Genomic DNA, 17,114 nt, shown 5'->3' on the forward strand with positions numbered 1-17,114 from the left:
GCGGCCACCTCGCCAGGAAACGCGCTAGTTCTGCTTTCATATCGAAAGAAGCAATTTTAATGAGGTTTTCCTAGGAAAGGGAAAAAAAAAAATCCAACAGAGGCCTCCCCTCCAGCTGTGTGCCTGTAACTCACGTGTGTTCAGTCTAATAACTTTTAATGTCTAGCCCTAAAACATCTTTATAAAAAATAGCTTTACAGCGTAATAGGCCAGGTGTCCTTCTGCTTGTTATTGGAGATTAAAAAAACATGTGGGAGCCTTTTCAGATGCGTGGCCCTCTGCGCCAGGATCAAACCCGGCCGCTGCTCGGGACAGTGCTCCCCGCCGGCCAGCACGGTGGGACCGCAGCTCCGTTCGCCGGCGACTTCCAGGGCTCCCCTGCGAGGAAGCTGAGCGGCGCGGCTGCCGTTTCGGGTTTCAGATGGTGGATATTTCACTTCTGGTTTGAGACGGGAGAGTTTTTTTAGAGACGCAGTGAAACTCCAATGCCCGTGATGGCAGTTTCATGAAATACCAACCCTTTGGCCATGACCCGTGTCACATGCGTGTGTGTATGTGTGGGGTGTGTGTGCTTTTCTCTGGACTCTGTGTCCTTTTCCCGAGCATTGGGCGACCCCCACTTTTTTTTTGGGGGGGGGGCGGGCGGGATGTTCTTGGTTTTTTTTTGTTTCCCCAGACGTAGCGTAGGTTCTCTATTGAAAGCTTCTGGATCTGGGGGAGGAGGGGGAGCTTTAGTAGGGACAACTTTAGAGAACTCTCATTTTTCCACCTTCAGAGATACGCAGCGGCGCAGAGCAGGCAGGCATCCCCGGCCGTCCTGTTCTGGCGTTGAATTCCCATCGCCCTGCGTGCTGCTCCGGCGCCCTCGGTGAGGGAAGCTTTGGCAGCTCAGAGCGTCTCTGCAGCCTTCTCGCGCAGGGTCCTGAACGAGGCGATTAAAATCCCCCCCGGGGCAAACTGTCCGCGTTAATCGCCGGGCGTTTGGCTAGCAGTCGCTCCCACACGGAGCGGCGGCGAGAAGGGCTCGATGCGGCGCCGGCGGCGCTGAGGTGGCAGAACTCTGGCTTCCCCGGGAAGGCGCCGGGAGGTGCGGGGGAGCAGTGGGGCCGAGAGCCGCCTGGCCCTGAGGCCGGGGCCGCCCCGGGAGCTTCCACGCCGCGGGCTCTGCGGGACCAAACCTGGGAGTATCAGCGGGGATGGGCGTTATGAACGTGAAATTTACGAGTCGAGCTCGCCGAGCCAAAAGTTGCCTTGCCAAAGTAAATAGATGCAGCCGATAACTACCAACCCGGGTAGATTAAAGGGCTCCACGATCCGGGCAGAAATCTTAAAGCAGCCTTAGAAATGCCAGCTAGGGAAACGGCTCTTCAGTCGTGACCCCACCCCGGGTTGCCACACTGCTCACGCCGGGTAAAAAGCGCGTTAAGGGCTGCCAAAGCCGGATCAGGCGAAAACGCGCTTTAATAAGGTCCCCCTCGGCCCCCCCGCCCCCCGCAATGCAGACGTTGACAAACGAGTGGCTTTTTTTCCCATCCCGATTCAGAGCTCCGAGAAGCGGACCGGGAGGGAAGCGCGGAAATCAGCGCGGCCGAGCCGCGGACCACGCGAAGTTGGGGGCGGCGGGTGGGACCAGAGAGGGGCCCCGGGGTTGGGGGGCGACACCCCCCCCCCTCCGCGAGCGTTGAGAGGCTGCGGGGTCCGCTCGTGGTGTGACCGCTGCGGGGGGTTACGACGGCTGCGACCCCTCGGCAGGCCCTGCGGGAGCGGGGATGCCTTTGCGCGACGGGGGGAACCCGGAGCCGGCGGGTGTGGCTGGGGGCGCGGGCTGCATCGCCGGGGGGGTATTCCGGGTGCCGCTGGGATCACGGGGGGAGCAGGGCGGGGGTGCCGGGGGCTCCCGGCGGAGGAGCCGAGGGCGATCGGGGTGGCGGGGGGTGGCAGCACGGCGCGACCCGCCGCGGAGGCTCGCAGCGATGTCTGGCAGCGCCGCCGCCGCCGGGGTTTTGACAGCTTGGCGGAGCGGAGTGAACGGAGCTTTATGGTAATTGCGGTTCTCCACTGGCCTTCTGGGTAGCGAGAGAGGGGAGTATCGGCGGGGCGGGGGGGGGCGGCTTTCCCCTCCTGCCTGCCGGGGAGCGCGGAGCCCCCCCCCCCGGGGCGCCCCAGCTTGGCAGCGACCTGTGCCAGCCGGGGAGAGCGGGCGAGGAGAGGGGCTGGCGGCGCGGCGAGGGGGGGCAAATCAATTAGTCAGGGCAAGGGGGGGAGCGGGCGAGCGGCCGGGCGAGCCCTGCCTGAGCAGGGAAACGCAGCCAGGGGAGGGGGAAACTTGCTGAGGGAAAAAGCGGTGGCGGCGCTGCTGCCGCTGCTGCTGCTGGCGGGGGGTCCCTCGGTGCAGCGCCTGCCCGGGGGGAGGGGAAGGGAGGGGAGGCGACGGCTGGAGGAGGAGGAGGAGGAGGAGGGAGAGAGGGAGGGGGGGTGCGAGGGGAGCGCAGCGTGCAGCAGACGGAGCCCGGTCTCCCAGCGGCAAGGTGAGGAAGAGCGGCTTTCCCGGCGGACTAAAGAGGGGAGGGGGGGGGGGAGAGGAAGAAAAAGAGAGAGAGGAGGAGAAGAGGAGGAGGAGAATTAAATCCCCAGCCACACACACACAAAGCCGCGGCGGCCAGGGCACGGGAGACGGCGGCGCGGGCGAGATGTGGGGAGCGCCGCGCTCGCCAGCGCAGGAACTTCGCCCGGAGCAAGCCAGCAACATGGCGCTGCCAAACCAGAGCCGGCAGCCGGAATGAGCATCGCGGGCTGCCGCTCCCACTCCCTCTGCTGAGCCGAGCCGAGGAGCAAAGCCCTTCCCGCGGGCACCTGCCCCGTCGGCGCAGAGGGCGGCCACGCTCCTGCTCCCCGCGCCCCGCAGGTTCCCGGTCTTTCCGCGCCCCTTCCCCGACCCGCCCGCGCTGGGGCAAGCCGCGACACACGCATCCACGGAGAGGGGGAGCGGGATCGTGAAACTTTTCTCGCCTCTTCTTCCCACCCCCGACGGGGCTGCCCTTCAGGGAGAGCGGCAGGGCCAAGCGACAGTGTGGGGACCCGCGTCTCGGACCGCGCACGCCACAGCCCCGCGGCGCGGCAGGAAGGTCAGTGTTCCGCTCCGCGAGCAGCTCCCGTGCGGAAGCGGCGCCGCCGAGTCCCGCGGTGACGGGGCGGCTGCGGGGCTCCCCTCAGCCGCCCGTGGGGAAGGCACAGCGGCGGCGCGGCGGAAAGTTACGGCGCGGGGCAGCGGAGCTCGGGCGGGAGCGGCGGGCAGGAGGGTCTGGCGAGCGCCTCCGGAACCGCGGTGTCGGAGGGGAAGTTCGGAGGCAGTTGTTTGTGGAGATGCCTGTTTGGGGCAGCGGAGGCGGGGGTAAGCCCCCGATCGCGTTGTCGTCTCCGGTGCGCCCGTGTGGAGAGTGGTGGTGGCGGTATTCCTGTCGTCTCGGACTTTGTGATTGGGAAGGCGCCGGAGCAGCGGCGTTACGGGGGATCCCGTGGGACGGGGCGAGCAAGGAGCGGCGCTGCCGGCTCGCGGAGCGGGGAGAGCTTTAGCGCCGGTCGGGCTGGGCTCCGCGCTTCTCGCCGAGAGCAACGCGCTCTCCGCCGGCGGCGGGCAGGTGAGCGGCGGGGAGAGCCCGCTGCCGGCTGCCTTCTCCCCGCCGGGAGAACCTGAGGCGCTGCTCCCCCCTGTCCCCCCGCCCCGGCGGGGCGGGCGCCGCGGTGCACGTGGGACAGGGCGGCCCGGGGCTTTCCCGTGCGCGGAGCTGTGCTGGCGTGAGGTCCGGCGTGACACGGAAGTTTAGTCAGACCGAAAATGTAGTTTGGAGTTGGGAGAGAGAGCCGGAGGGAGGCTCGGGGCTTGCCATCCATGGGCCGGCCGGAGGGGGACGGCCAGGCGGGGAGGCAGCGGAGGCTGCTTTGTGAAGCCGGGGCCAAGTGGGGCGGCTCTGCGCAACATATGAGGCATGCATTTGATGTTCGCGGAGCGAGTCCGGGGGCGCGGGCTGTGGAGCGTTCACGTTCCTCTTTCTTTCTCGATGTGTGTATGTTGGGTGTTTTTTGTTTGGTTGTTTCTTTTTTTTTCTTTTCCCTTCCTCCTTCCTCCCTCCCTCCTCATTTCCGCGATGTTTGTCGGATTCCGGGTTTGGTGATCGCAGAGGGGGCGAGGGGAAGGCGAAGAGCACTTCCCCCCATCTACCCCAACAAGTAAAAAAAGCCCCGACCATAGCGAGTGGTGTAAAACTGACAAAGTGTAGGGGCTGACTTTAATGGTATCGCCTCGGAGCTCCTCGCAGCATTAATTCCCACTAATGAATCTTTTCCAGAAACTCCGTTCATTGCTTTCATCTGCTCTTTAGAGCCCGCAGCTTTTGTATTCGTGTTTGCATTAAAAAGGGGGGCGGGGGGGGGGGAGCGGGGGGAGCCCAACCCGCACCACGTAGCCAAGCCCGGATTTTCCAAAGGTTTCTATTAACTTTTTTTTCCCCGCCCCCTCCCCGTGGCCCTACCGCGGGGGGCGGCCGGGAAGAGCAATGCCCCGCCAGAGCCGCTTGGGAACAAAGCTGGGGGCGAGAGCGGGAGGGCGGTGCGGGGTCTGGGTCCCCGGGCAGCGCCCGCACCCCCCGCCTGTGACTCCGCCGCTCCCGGGTCACCGCCCGCGCTCCTCCCGCGGCTCCGTGCGCGCCGCTGCCCGCCGAGACCGGCGTTCCGCTTCCTCCGGCTGCCGCTCTCGCCGACTTTCGTCCCCGAGGTGCTGAGGCTTGCCTGTCTTGTCTGGAGCCCGCTGCTGTCGCCCTTGCGACACACCGATTCATTTCCTTTCGGTTCTGCTGTTGGAGCCGCTGGGTGGGTTTTTTTTCCCCTTTCTTTTTTTTTTTTTTTTTTTTTTTTCTTCCCGAGAGGTAGCCAGCGCAGCGCTCACCCTAATTGCTTTTAGGAGGATTAGGAGAAAATTCCTCCCCCAGCACCCCCCCCTCGCCGCCTCTTCCCTCCCCGCCCCCCCCGGCGGGTTGCCTTCGCGCGCCGGGGTTGCAGTTTATCCCTGGTGCAGTTCTTTGAATTGCTGTCACAAATAGGTGACTCAGAGTTAATTAGGAAGTATGCACCGGATCAATGGGCTGCACAGCTCATTAGTTATTCCCCAGCCTTTTGCAGCGTTGGACCTCCGGCTCCTCGCCCCGTATACCTCTTTAATACGCAATCTGAAGGGCTGGCAGGGACCAGGGAATACTTCGGGTGAGGGGGGCCGGGTGCGAAGGGGCGTGATGAATACGGATATTGAAGCTTCCAGGTTGGGAGGTTGTATATGGACGAGTGACCGAGACCCCTATTGCTCCTCTCAGTCCGTCCCGGCCCCGCTATCAAACCTGCCGTCACGGACGGGCGTGGTGGGCCCTCGCCCGCCCCGAGATCGGAGGGACGAGCCCCGGAATGTTACTAAAAACAAACAGACACACACCACCACCAACAACAAAAAAACAGTAAAAAAAAAAAAAAGTAAAAAAAAAAAAGTGTGTGTGTTTATTGGAGCGTACGTTGAGAGAGCAGACAAAATCTCATTTGTCAGGCATGAAGGTGGGCTGTGTGGAAAGCTATAAATATACCGGGGAGGATTGTATCGCGGTCACTTTTCTGTTCTTCGCCATTTCTAAGGTGAGTGGCGGAGGCTGAGGGACCGAGGGACCGGGCAGGGGCTTCTCCTGGTATTGTTTGTCCGTCTGTGATAGATCGGTCTAGACAGCCGCTCAGGCTCCCTGCGAGCACAGGAACCGGAGCCTGAAAGGGAGAGTGGGGGAGACGGAGAGGAAAAGGTCACCGCGATATTTTTTCTTTTTTTCCCTCCCTCTTTTCTTCCTTCCTTTTTTTTTTTTTTTTTTTTTTTTTTTTTTTTTTGGTGGTGGTGATGGCTGTTAACCCTTCACGCCGAAGGGGATCGGGGATGGCTATCCCAGCCTGGAAAGATGCGGCAGCACTGTAGCGATCGTAGGGATGATGTCGGAGCGGGGGGAGACGGGGGCAGGGCTCCTTCGGGCCCTGGCGCTGCCTCGTCCATCTAATGGTTTTATACGAGATATTTCCCACAACAGGAAAAAGAGTTCAGGAGACGAGTGCCAGATGATTTCGTTCCCAGGAGTTTCCTCTCTGGAAACTCCGAGGAGCGCTTGGAGCCGGGCTCGGGCAGCCCCAGGCCCGGGGCAGCCGCCGCAGCCCCCCGGGCTCGGGGGCGTCCCCGGGGCTCTCCGCCCCCCGCGGCCCTGCCGTGCCCGCCCTCTTCTCGCAATGGGCAATCCCGAGATGGAGGTTCCCGGTCCCGCGGGGGGAGCGAGTTCCCGTGGCCGCCTTCAGGTTCCGTCAACTTCTCTCCCAGCAGCTCGGTGCCCTTCGCCCCACGGGGCCTCATCTGCGCTCACAACATGGGGCAGCCCTCATGTCTGTGCAGGCAGGAGATGGGCGTACCTGCCTCGGGGTGTTTGGAAGCCCAGGGGAGCAAACACACCTCGTGGAACGCAAGGGCAGGTGGAGAGCGGGGTCTGCGTTGCAGCTCGGGTGGGTCGGGGGTTGTTCGCCGCTCTTCCGTGCCTGTGTGCTTCCTTTTGTGCTTGAGACGTCCTCGGTGGATGAGATGCGATCCTGGCGTGCAAGCCTGGGCGGTACAGATTAAAAGCAGTTAAGGCTTTAGAGTGATAGATAAAAGCTGGTTTTGTTGGATTTGCCTGCAGCGCAGACCATTCCCATCCCTCTTTGTCTGAGCCCTGGTTCCGGGCGCTACAGCCTTATTGGAAATGCTCCCGAGCAGTCCACGGAGCCAGGGCAGCAGGCAGCTCGCGCTTATTTACACGTCACATCTAAATACATCTCTAATTAGATAGAAGCAGCGCCGGAAATGGCAGATTTGTTGCATATCTAATAGAGACCAGTGCAAACAGACTCAGCAGGGTTTCCCTCTCTTCTCCCCCCACAAAAAACCTCCCCACCATCAAGACCGAGGCAGTAATCTGAGAGTGAACAGAAATGACTTCTCCCATTTGAGTACATTATGAACCACATTGGCTAATGTCTCTAATATTTAAAGCAATACTTGGGATGTGTGAGCTGAATGCCCAAATATGGACTGGGTCTTGAAACAATACTGGTGCCTTGGCTTTATTCCTGTGCTGGTGGACAGTCTAGGCTCCGTGTCACACACTGTATCTGCCTTTACCAGAATGTGCCAAGAGCTGCAGCTTCTCAGGCAGTCCAAAATTGTCATCACTCTTCCCTCCTCTTCTTCCACCCTGTGTTAATTCATGTTTTTGAAGACTGATGAGGAAGCCAAGGTCCCCCAAGAGTGACCGAGCTGCGAGGGCTCCTGTACAGTCCATGCAAGCAAACTTGCTGGATCTGTGCAGCTGCGAGAGCGCATAAAGTTGTTGATATGTTTTCATGTCTCTGTTTGTGGAGAAAATGGACCCAGGTCACCACAGCCCAAAATAATGAGTGCCACACATACCAAAGTAGTTTTGGCGATGTGTGGCTGTCGTTTACAAGGTCTCTCCACTCTGACCGATGAGTGGCCCCTGCAAAGACAGGCAAAAGGCCTGCTGCAGTTGAGGTCATAGCTAAGCAGCCACGTTTCCCTCAGACTAAATATGGCTTGGAGTAAATCGGTGCTTAGTGTGGAGGACAAGTGATCTCCGATTTCTGCATGTCTTGTGCAGAGGTCTGTGCTCTTGCTGGGACCCTGCAGCATAGTTGGGTTGCACAGGTGATGTGCGACGCACTGTCTTTCCCCCGAACGCTGCAGTACATCACATTTTAGTGTGGGCTTCGAGCAGCATGAAGCCGAGTTTAATACTTCCTCCTTAGGTTGGTGTTGCTTTAGAAATAATTGATGGTCAGAGCGGGCCTGCTCCCCCCTTCCTTGTTTTTGCAATAACCTGGATAGTGGCACGGAGAGCCAGGCTTACCTCTTCGCAATACGCCAAGCAGCGCTCGCTGGCTGCATCGCGTGTGCGTGCCGGAGGGAACGCGGAGGCCCGGGCTGCAGGCAGGGGGAGTTCCCCTGGCTGTGAGCAGATCCCGTTAATCCTCTGGCCTTTCAGGGAACCGGCTTACAGCAGCCGCTGCTCCGGAGCGACCTTTCCCTCCGAGCTGACCTGCTCGGGTCCGCGGGCTGCGGCGGGCAGGGAGGTCTCTGCCAGGAGAGCGCGTCCTTTGCCGGCTTCCTCCGGAGCAGGATGCCAGCGCTCCTTTGAGTGGCCGAGCAGATGAGGTGGGGACGGAAAGGAGGAGGCCAAGAAATCCTTGCAAATGTGGCCTTAGGAAAGTTCTGCTGCTTTCCAGCAGGGAATTCATTTTTCCTTGTTTGCTGGACAGCAGTTCTTGGCTGAGGGGAGACTTTTTTCCCCTCCTCTCTTCCACTGCTGGAAAAGTTAGCGAGTGAGAGCACGCCTCAGTACCTGCCTGCCTGTTTTCCAGAACTGTTGTCTGAATTACTTGTGACTCTTCCTTCAGTCTTTGCACCCCAAAACTACCTCATGAGCTGATAGATTTGGTGCCATGTGATTAGACATGCAAGGAAGTCCGCTTGGAGAAGATCCTGACAGCATGAAATATAATTTGTGATTTGAAAGACAGTTTCCAGTATAATCTCATTATGCACCACAGACTCCCGGTGTTATTTTGTAGAAGGCGGACAATGATCAATTTACATTGACCTAGGGCTGGGTGAGCTTTTAGATGGTAATTGCCATATTGATTTGCATGCAAAAAGAAGACCTGCTAAAATTAAAGACCGGAAGCTAAATTAAACTAAATTTATTGTCTAGGTGCAAACTAAAAGACTTGTTAAAGTCTAGGGTAGACTTGGAAAGCTATGAAATTGCTAGAAGCATGATTCTCATCCTGATTGCTCCGTAAAATGAATCTACATGATGGGGACAAGGGGCTGCAAAGCGCCCATTGTGAGTGGAGGCACACAAGCCGGGGCTGTTCCGTGTAAGCCCTGACTCCCTAAACAATCAGAGAATAAAATATCTCCTCTGTCCAATGAAAATCTCGGTCTGAATGTTGGGATTGTCGTGCTAAGGAAAACAAAGCTTTATTTGGATAAGACAATTAAAGTGGAAAGCGCAGAATCCACCAGCCACACTGGGAACAGCTCATATAAAGAGCTGAGTGTGTTCAGCAGAGCACAGGGGAAAGGGGAGACTCGGGGCTGTGCTCCACGGCTGAGCCTGCATTGGGAAAGCCTGTCATTGTGCTTCCTCTGCATGCTTCTCAGCCAGGAGGGCCCAGAGTGCTCCTAGCCTCGGTGCTGTCCTTTCTGTGGCTCCTGCTACCCTTGGAGTACTCTCCCACATCCAGAAGCTGCAGTGGCTTGGTGCTGTGGTGGGGTTCTTCCCCATGCACCTCTAGATGGCCTGCGGTGGGTTGCAGTCTGCCAGCTCATTCTTTCTGAGAGTGTGGTTTGCTTTTAATTTTCAGCTGGAGTAGCTCTTGGTTTTATCCCAGGAGCTCACCTGGGGGCCTTGTATGCCTTTCAGTATTTGCATATTAAGGAACATTTGGGCCTGTATCCTCTTATAGAAGTGAGAATTCCACCATCACAGGAGTAGTGGAGTGGCTGGCACTTGGCACATTTGGTAGCAGAGAGAAGGACACCTGTACTTGCACAGAGAGCAGACTCCGTGCTTGGGGCAGCCTGATGGTTGTCCTTGTCCCTGTGTAGACAGGTGCTGTGGGGCTGCCTGTCCCTCACACACCAGTGTGTTTCCTCTGTGTTCTCCTGGGATGGGGTGGCATTGCATCTGGGAGTCTCCTGGAGGGGTGAGAGAGCTTTGCAGGGCTGGTTTAGTCATGGTTTGACTGTGGCATTTGTGTATGGTGACAGGTAGGGACAGAGAAGTGAAATCAAAGCTGGAGGGGCGTATTCTCAGCTCTCCTTGAAATTCACAGAGAACTTGTTAATGGCACAAGAAGGAATGGGCTGAGTTCCTGTTTCTAAGTGTAAATTCCCTCCCTGAGCCAAACTTTCTCCATGTGAAAGCTCCTGGCTATGGAGAGATCCTACAAGGATCTCTGATCCTCGGGCAATCCCCTTTGCTCCCACACCCTGGTGTGCTGGGTTGTGCTTTAAGCTTCTCCGACTTGCCCACAGCAGTAGGAGGATGAGCTGGGTGTTGAGGAAAGCCCTTCCCACAGGCTGCAGTCCCCCAGGCTCACCTTGCTCTGGCCTGGTTGTGCTCCCCATGGAGTGTTTTCTTTCCTCCTGTTTCAGTAATCAAGCACAAAGTGGATTAGCAAAGCCCTGTGCAGAATTAAGCAGCCCGGTGTGAAGTTATGTGGAACTCTGAGGTCTTCCCCTGCAGACCTGCTGTGCTGTGCCGTGCTTTGCCGTGCCAGGCCAGCCCAGGACCAGTGGGCAGGGATGGATGCTTCGTGGGGTCTCCATGCCTCGCTGGGCGAGGAGAGAAATACCTCTGGCTAAAGTTGGGAGCAGCAGGGGAAGCTGGAACAGTACTTGCAAGCAGGAAGTGATCTCCCAGGGCAAACATTTTAATGGAAGTGTAACCTGGCATTGCACAAAACCCCAAGCCAGGGCGGCTGCTGCCAGCTGGGGAGGATGCAGGGCTCGGGGAGATACGTGGGAGGCTGTGCCGTGCAGTGCCAGGGGCGCCCACAGCGGAGCCGTGTGTGCGGAGCTGGAGGCGGCTGTGGTGCGGCCTGCCCTGAGCAGGTGGCTGAAGGTTGTCTTATTTTAGCTACAGAAATATCTCTCTAGATCCATTACTGCAAGATCTCGTTTGCAATAAACTATATTGGTTCCCCTCTTTATACAAATTGCTGGTATGAAAGAAAACCCAGCCTATATGCATGGAGGCAGGCATGAGCTAGTGAGATCAGGTTTCCTACTGAGCTCCCAGAGGAGAAGTCAGCATTTGATTGAAGCTACACTTGGTTCTTGGTTCCCAGGGGACAGCAGCCCTGAAACACGAGAGCCCTCCCTCCTTTTTTCCCCCCTTCTCTCTCTTCTTCCTCTAAAAGCCTTTGTGCTGAAAGAGCCTCAGTAGGCACGAATCGCCTGTCTCTCACAAGACTGTGTTGCAGCCTTTGCTGACATTGTTCTGTTAGCAGTGGTTTTTACCAGGCCAGCAGATTTCTAGCTACGTATAGGCAATGAATAGTCGATGATACTGACCTGCGAATATGTACGGGCGTCTTTGGTTGGTGATTCGGAAGTCGATTGGAGACTTACCACATCAGTGTGAAGCACCATACCTGCAGGGGAGGTACTGCCCTTTGGCAGGAGTTAGGCCAAGATGGAGGCATGCTTCCAATAATTCCGTATTCCTATTATTCCTTACCGGTGCTGGCTCCCAAACTGCATATAGGTACATAGAAAGTGTTATTCCAGCTCCTGTGGCCTCCTAAAGAGTTTGTGCAGGGCACAAATGTCAGAGAAAGTTGCTGTGTCTCGGTTTTCCCTTAAGAGATGCACAATTTGGGTAATGCCAGGAGTCAGAATGGGCAACGAAAGGTTTCCTCTAACAGATTTATTTCTCCCATGCTTCTGTAAAGCAAATTCCACGTCTCCTCCAACTTTGCTGCTGATGTAAAAATAAGTAAGGGCGGGGAAAGGAGGTATGAGGATGTACACTCAAATTCCAGCTGTGCCCAGCAAAAGGCCCTCTGAGACTGCGCAGCGCACTCCTTCCAGGTGGTTGTATCATGAACGAAGCTGGAGTAGTGCTTAGGTTATTGGCCTTTTTCTTTTCTCTCCTTGCATTTTCTTTTTTTTTTCCCCACTTACGGTGGGAAGGAGAAGGTGGAAGCGCGTGTCTGTCGCCCGGCTGAGCGGAGGGGCCGGGGCCACCGCGGGTTGCGGAGTCACCGCCCCGGGCAGGGGTGGCAGAGGGGCCCCTCGGCGGGAGTTTCGCTGCCACAGCAGGTCGGTCGCTGCCCGCGGCAGCCCGGAGCGAGGCGGCCTGGCAGGGATCGGGGGAAGCCCGGCGCTCCCGGGGCAGGGCTGCTCGGAGGCGCGCCGCGGGGGCGAGCCCGCCGTGTGCCGCGGGGCGCTGCGCAGCTGCAGGCGCGGCTTTCCCCGCTACAACGGGGTTCCCCCTCGCCTTTCCCAAAAGCCAGACCGAGAGCGGAGCTCTACTTGTGATTGTGCAGGCGTTTCGTCGCGCGTGAGTGCTGACTGGAAACCCCTCTGTGCTGTGGGGGAGAGCTCCCTGGCGCTCGGCACCCGCCGATACCGGCTTGGCGGAGCAGCTCCCCCCAGCCCCGGCCCGGCCCGCAGAACCCCCCGGGCAGCGCGGCTCCGCCTGGCCAAGCTCCGGGAACGAGCACGTTTCTGGCGCCGGGGCGGGGGAGGTGGGTAGAGGGTGTTCCTTGTTTCGAGTAAACCAGCTGCAGTAGTTGATGGTAAAGCCATGAAGGCAGACACAATGCTGCTGTTGTTGGTTTGATCTCTAACTGGGGATTGTTAGTCTGGATTTAACTCTGTGGCAAGGGGGGCGGGGGTTTGGGGGGGGGGGGGAGAAGGCGAAGGCTGTTTACAGCCAGTGCAAATAATGTGACAGCTGTTGGAGCGCGAAAAGCCCGCGCCTCGCTGGCACTCGCACACAAAAGCTCTCGCTGCGGCCGGAGTGGCCCCGGGGCCGCTCCCGGAGGCACCGCCCGGCGCTGCGGGGCCCGGCGGGGCACCCCGGGACCCGGCGGCATCCCGGGCGGCGGTGGCGGCGGGGTGCCCAGCCGCGCTGCCCTGCCGCCCGCCGCGACGCTTAAGCAAACGCCGCTGGCCGGGGAGAAGCGTTCCGCCCCCTCCCCCCGGCCCCTCTTTCCGCCTCCGCTTGATTTACAAGCGCAGGGAGGCAGCTGGAGGAGCGGCCGGCTCCGTGCCCGGCCCCGGCGCTGGGAAATCCCTCCCGGCGGCAGGCTTGCCTGGCCCCGGTGACTCTGCGGGAGCGGCGGGCGCGGTGTCCCGGCAGCCCCGCGGCAGGAGGGACAGCCCGGCTGCGAGCCTCGGCCGGCCCGGGGCACGGCGCAGCGCGCTGCGGTGGCCGGCAGCGCGTTTCCCTGGCAAACACGTGTTGGCAGAGAAGTTACCGCTTGAGATGGCAGCGTACGACCCCTGATAACCGGGACGTGCGGGGATCCCTGGAGTAGGTCTTCAGTGGAAAAACTCCTCGTGCATAAATTTCCCGAGTGGCTATTTTCTGCTCAAAGCCTCTGCATCTAAGCCACTCGGTTTGCCTTCTGAGTGTAGTATAAAATGCTGTCTGTTCTAGAAGTTTGCTCCAATACCCAAAGTGATCTCCTGGCCCTTTCAGAAGAGCCTCTGGAAAGTCGAGGAAACTTGGAGAACTGGGTTTTGGCCTATATTTGTACCTGACATAATTTCGCTACCTTCGAGAACCGCTGTGTTTTATATAGTAAGTGACCTCCACGTACTATTGTCTTTTTGATGAGAAGGCTCTGGGGTGGAAAGCAGGTAAGAAGGGGAGATGCTTATTTCCTCCCTCTCCCCCCTTTTAGTCGTTTTGGTCGATGGGTTGTCTTTATCTGTTTCTCTCCAGTCAATCTATTATGGTTGTTTTTTCTCTTTTGGCCTTGACTGTCCTCTTGGTCCTTTATGGATTACACTGTACTATTAGTGGCAAAAGTACACCAGTAGTCATTCAACAATTTTAGCATCAATTCCTATAAACTGGTGTTTTATATGACATGTGCCATTTTTCTGCAAGAATACTGCTTGCGAAACTAGTTTCGCCTTGGAGCAAAGGCGGAAAGATAAACAAGCCTGCATAGCCAAAACACTTGCATAGCCAAAACACTGGCAATTGCTGCCTCCTTCCAAATCTTTTTAAAGTCACGGAGCAATATTTTCAGGATTATGCTGCTGCCTCTGAGGAGGGAATGTCGGCGGCGTTAAAAAAAAAAAAAAAAAAGAAAAAAAAAGAAGCTAATGCAAATTAGAGAAAAATAATTTTCTTTCAGCGATATGCAATGTATTAGTCACTTGTTATCATGCTTAGAGGCAGACCTCATTTGCGCGTCTGCCAACTCGTTCACATCTGCTCAGAGCTGTTCAGGGCATTTTAACCTTGGCGGTGTCGTGTAGTAGTCCCACGGATCAAGAACGAGTAATTAAAGCTCTAAGCAGCAGCAAAAAATTCATAGCCGCCCATCTGCATCGCAGTTGATTCGCTGCTTTGTTTCGGTGCGGAGCGCTGGGATGGGAAGGCAGGGCCGGTGGCGGCCTCCACGCTGCCTCCTCTCCGCCGGGGGCACCGCCACTACCGGCAACTTTATGTCCTTTTTACTTCCTTTTTCTAAAAAAAAAAATTTGTATTTTTTCACGTGTTGTTTGGTTTCCTTTTTTTTTTTTTTTTTTTTTTCTTTTTCTTTTTTTGCCCCCGGTGTCTTCCACACGCTGAGTCGGGCGGTGCTTGGCACTGGCTGTGCCCACCCTGGACAGGCGTTTCCTCGGAACGGAGAAGGTGGTGGATGGATGATGTGAGGTCGGGACACGTTGCAGAGCCGTTTAGTCGAGGTGCTCGTAATGCAGCTTTCGTAACTGAGGGCTCGCCAGCGCTTTCCAGAAGTGCTCGGGAAAGTGCTTCCCATTAAGGAGAAACGTTAGCACCATAAACCCGACATAAACTTTGGGACGAGGCTAATTTTTAGGCATTGTTCAACAGAAACCAGGCTGTTTGTTTGTTGTTGGGAGGGGGAGGATTTAAAAAAAATAAATAAAAAAGGACACACATCCCCCCCCAACTTCCCAAGCACTTTTCCTTGCATGCGGTCGCCGAAGGTCTCCGTGCCCCGGCCCTGGCCTTGCCGTGGCTGTGCAGACAAAGCCCTGCGGGAAGCGAGAGGCTTCTCTGCCGGCCGCGCTAGGTAAAACGAGAGACGGAGGCACCTAAGTTTAATATTTTCCTGTTGTGCGCGGCCATTTGCTGCATGAGGCGCGGAGCCTCCGTCCCCCGGCGGGGCTGGCGCTGGGGAGCGGAGAGGGGGGTTGGGGGAGCGGAGGGAGCCGCTCCCCATCCATCAGCCCCGCGAAGCTGTTGCTCCGTAAATGAGGGAACCACAGGCCCTGTCAGTCGCAGTTATGCAAAATGAAGTCGTCCGTGATCAATATCTCCCAACGTCCCCGACGGATGCGGGGGGGGCCGCCCCCGCCCAGCGTGCCGCGGCGGCTCCGCGCCGGGGAGCGCTGTGCCGGGGTGGCCGGAGGGAAACCAAGGGCGTACGGCCCATTAATCACTCCACCCCTCCCGGGGGTGCGGCGAGGGCTGGGGGAAGGAAACGGGGGCCGTGCTCCGGTATTTCTGCGAGGATAACGTTGCGGAAGTGAGCGCAGGCCTTCGCCCAACTCTGGCAGGAGCGCTGGGACATTCGTATTCGATGTGGGGGGGGGTTCCTCCCCACCCTGCCTCCTAAGTTTCCCGAGCTATTGGGGGAAGGGGAGGGCTCGCTGGCGCCCGGCTAATGGCGAGCCCGTGGCGCTGCGCTCTCCCAGCCTCCCGCGGACGAACAATGGGGGACGAGCGGGGGGGAAGGGGCTGGCTTGGTGGTATTTTTCTTTTTTTTTCCCTTCCTCCCTCTCAGCCCCCCCCCCCGCCCCATTTTTTTTTCCCTGTCTATCCCACTCGTGGAAAGCAAAATCTATACGGAATAAAGGCAACAGTGAAAGGTTCCGGGGATGCCGAGTGCGCGGCTGGTTAATGGGCTGGGGGGAGGGGGGGGGGGCGCAGGCCTGCGCTTTTCCTTCCCCGCGCCGGGAATGCGGCCTTAAATTGCCTGAAATGCACATTTCTGCCTGGCCCGCGGTGCGTGGGTGTGTGTGCTTGCGTGTGTGTGTGTGTGTGTGTGTGTGTGTCCCTCTCTCCCAGTGCTGCCACTGCTCCGCCTGCGCAGCCTGGGCTCGGCTGCTGTCTGTTGTCTCTGGCAGCGGCAGCGGAAACCTCGCTCCCGTGCGCGCGTGTGTGTGTGAGTGTGAGTGCGTGTGTGTGCGAGTGTGAATGTGTGTGTCTAAAATGGCGCGGACGGCCTGGCTAGGGAGATGCTGTGGCGGCTGGGTGACGAGAGGGAGCCCGGGCTCTCTCCGGGGAGCCCCGTCTGCGCTGGGGCCCGGGGGTTCCTGCGGCTGAGCCGGTTTGTGGCTCCCTCTTGCAGTAGCCTCGTTTCCCGGCACGGCCGGAGCGGCGGCGGGAATCCCCCGCCCCCCCCGGCCGCCACCGTGCGCCTGGGGACAGAGGCAGCGCCCGCGCCGGGGGAGGAACGGGGGGCCCCGGGGGCGAGCGCCGTAGCGGCGGTGCGGGGCTGTCAGTGCGGCGGATGGGGTCGGTGTTTCCCGCGAATCTCTGGGAAATCCTTCATGCGGTGATGCCTCAAAGTTGGGTAGCAGCCGCCTCACCTCCCCCCGGTGTGTGTAGGAGCCTCTGCAGCCTCTCTGTCGCTCCCCACGATGTGGTTTAACCGGAGGGAAGGAGGGAGGGGGGGGGAACGTGAGTGCACCCGCCATGCGAACGTCCCGTAACCTTCAGGTATGGGCATCGCGGTGTGCGGAGCAGCCTCGGCCGCCCGAGGCAGCCTTGGCCTCCAGGAGCGTGTGCCTGGGGGTCCGGGTCTTCCCCAGGGGTTCCGCGGCAGGCAGTGTCGTGCGGGCTTCAGGGAAAGGCAGCCAGGGTTATTTGAAGGATCGCCAGCCATTTTAACTTTCCCTCATTGGCCTCCTCCCCCGCCCCCTTCCCCAGTTCCTAGGCTTATCATTAATTGAAAACTTTTTTTCCTCTCCCTTTTGGCTGCCGCCGGCAGCTGAGAGAGATGCAATGATTCGCCTCGCAGCATATGGGAAAGGGGAACGCGCCGCTGCCGCTCCGGCGCAGCGCCTGTCTGTGCGGGGTCCAAGGCGTGACGGGGGGGGCGCGGGGGCCGCCGCTCCCTCGGGCCGCCCGTGCCGGGGGGTCCGAGCCCGCCGGAGCTCCGCTGCACCGAGGGTGTTTCCGTGGGGCCGGAGCCGGGCGCAGAGCGGCGGTGCCCGGGGCGGCGGTGCCCGGGGCGGGGAGGATGCCCCGCTGGCGCTGCTGCGGGCGTTG

The 17,114-nt window shown here is 58.9% G+C and overlaps 1 protein-coding gene across 8 annotated transcripts in view; it reads left to right on the forward strand.

Moving 5' to 3' along the window:
- Positions 1-17,114, forward strand: part of BCOR (BCL6 corepressor) — an 81,800-nt gene that overhangs the window by 20,725 nt on the left and 43,961 nt on the right. For 4 of the 8 annotated variants that reach the window (XM_014251155.2, XM_014251185.2, XM_014251190.2 and 1 more), the window contains exon 1: positions 2,584-3,125. The exons of 1 other annotated variant lie outside the window; for it this stretch is intronic. The gene's annotated coding sequence lies outside the window, so the exon portion shown is untranslated. Of the gene's footprint in view, positions 1-2,469; positions 2,529-2,583; positions 3,126-3,347; positions 3,392-13,318; positions 13,440-17,114 lie in introns of those variants that run through there. 3 more of the 8 variants (XM_014251161.2, XM_014251173.2, XM_014251166.2) reach the window with 3 other exon arrangements.

Source organism: Pseudopodoces humilis, chromosome 2 (genome assembly GCF_049639895.1).
Source record: "Pseudopodoces humilis isolate 2021_Gansu_Grassland_sample_001 chromosome 2, ASM4963989v1, whole genome shotgun sequence".
Taxonomy (NCBI): domain Eukaryota; kingdom Metazoa; phylum Chordata; class Aves; order Passeriformes; family Paridae; genus Pseudopodoces; species Pseudopodoces humilis.